This window comes from Apium graveolens, chromosome 7 (genome assembly GCF_009905375.1).
Source record: "Apium graveolens cultivar Ventura chromosome 7, ASM990537v1, whole genome shotgun sequence".
In the NCBI taxonomy this organism is placed as follows: domain Eukaryota; kingdom Viridiplantae; phylum Streptophyta; class Magnoliopsida; order Apiales; family Apiaceae; genus Apium; species Apium graveolens.
Genome location: NC_133653.1, coordinates 18313591 through 18315561, shown reverse-complemented (window position 1 = coordinate 18315561; position 1971 = coordinate 18313591). Strand labels below are relative to the sequence as shown.

The 1971-nt window shown below is 37.8% G+C and overlaps 1 non-coding gene across 1 annotated transcript; it reads right to left on the bottom strand.

Annotated features, from left to right (window-relative positions):
- Positions 1–1557: 1557 nt before the first annotated feature.
- On the bottom strand, positions 1558–1663 carry LOC141676412 (small nucleolar RNA R71). Its single transcript, XR_012557003.1, has one exon. It is a non-coding gene; the product is annotated as a small nucleolar RNA R71 (small nucleolar RNA).
- Positions 1664–1971: the final 308 nt, after the last annotated feature.

The window sequence follows — 1971 nt, the reverse complement described above, 5'->3', positions numbered from 1 at the left end:
ATCCTAGTTCTCTTATTTGTGAACCTTAATCTTTTTTTGTACTTGGTTTTATTTATTCGTTATAAAGACTATGTTATATATACCATGCTTTCATTGGAACTCACGTTGATGATGAGTCCGATTATGGGCTAATCGTTATCATGGTATTCTAGCGGATTTATTTATGGATTTCTTTAGGTGAATTGTTTGATGCCTTAGTATGTAGTGATTGTATGATATCCTAGTATTGGATGTGCGTATTGGTTTTATGAGCGTCACAAACTTATAAGATATTGTGTTAGTTCTTAATGAAGTGAAAGTGAATTTATAGATTTAGAACTTGCCATGCTAACATAGCTTCATGTATTCGATATGCATGATTCGTAGGTAATCTTAACCATCTTACTTGCCCTATGTAATCAAGATAGATAACTTGTGCTTAAATCGTTATGTTGTCAAATTCTATAGACATATAGGGTCTCAATATAATTGGTGTTTATTCAGCTTCTATCTCTTTTCTGGATGTCTGATAGTATGGTACTCGTGCAACGAAATTTGGCGTCTATTAGTTTCGTGTTGTCTGATTAGTGTCATCACCATTGCATGTTAAGGTTAAAAACAGTAAGGCTATTAAATGAAGTATTTAATGAACTTAAAATCCCATGTTTGTCATATATATTAATTCAATCAATCTTATTCTCGTAGTTATAATCATTAGTTAATTCTTAGTTATAAACAACCTCAAATTGTCATCGTCTTAGCATTAAATAATAACCATACATTGTTGCTTAAGTGCGTGAATTAATTAGTTAACCACTACAGTCTCTATGGGAACGAACTAGAAAAGATTCTATACTATTTGCGAACTCGTATACTTGCGTGTATTATTAGCGCATGTTTAGCGACTAACAACTTTTGGCATCGCTGCTGGGACTGCAGTGTTAATTGATAGTTTATGTGCTTTCCATCAGTAGTCGTTAAAGTTCATTGACTCGGACATTGTTACTTATCTGTTTCCTTGTCTTATTTCCGGTACTCTAGCGAGGGTGTATGTATACGCGTTCACGTACTCGTAAGAGAACACTGGATAAAGCAGAGGAAGAAGTTGTGGTAGTTCATAAGGAAGCTTTGGAGGAAGAAAAGAAGGTAGAGAAAGAAGAGAAAGTTGAAGAACCAGTTGTAGTAGCGATGGGAGATCAAGAAGAAAATCTGAAGGCTTGGATGAACTATTCTCAGCTTAAGATTAATGACATTCAGTCAAGCATCATCAGACCGGCCATTAGGGCTAACACTATTAGATCTAGTCAAGCACGATTCAGATCATACATAACTCAGTTCAATTTGGGGGTTCTCCTACTGAAGACCCCAACATGCACATCAGGTATTTCATCGAGATCTGCGACACTTTTAAATTTAATGATGTGACTGAAGACGCTATCAAGCTACACCTTTTCCCATTCTCTCTGAGGGACAAGGCTAAGTGCTGGTTACACTCTCGACCAGCAGGATCTATCACCACTTGGGAGGATCTCGCGCAAAAGTTTCTCACTATATTCTTCCTCATGGTGAAGACTGCTGCAATCAGGAATGCTGTTACCCAGTTTGCGCAGCAAATTGGGGAATCTCTGTGTGAGGATTGGGATCGATATAAGGAGATGCTAAGGAAGTGCCCACACCATGAATGCCTGATTGGATGATTATTAATTATTTCTATAATGGATTGGGTGTTACTTCTAGGCCCATGCTTGATGCAGCATCGGGAGGAGCCTTGTGGACTAAGAGCTACAATGAAGCTTTTGAACTTATTGAACTGATGGCTTCTAATGAGTACCAAAATCATTCCCAGAGACTGACTCAGGGGAAAGTCACAGGAATTCTGGAGTTGGATGTAGCAACTGTTATCGCTACCCAACTTAAGGCTTTGACGATGAAGGTGGACACTTTGGCTAATTATGGAGTTAATCAAATCGCCAGTGTCTGTGAATTTTGTGC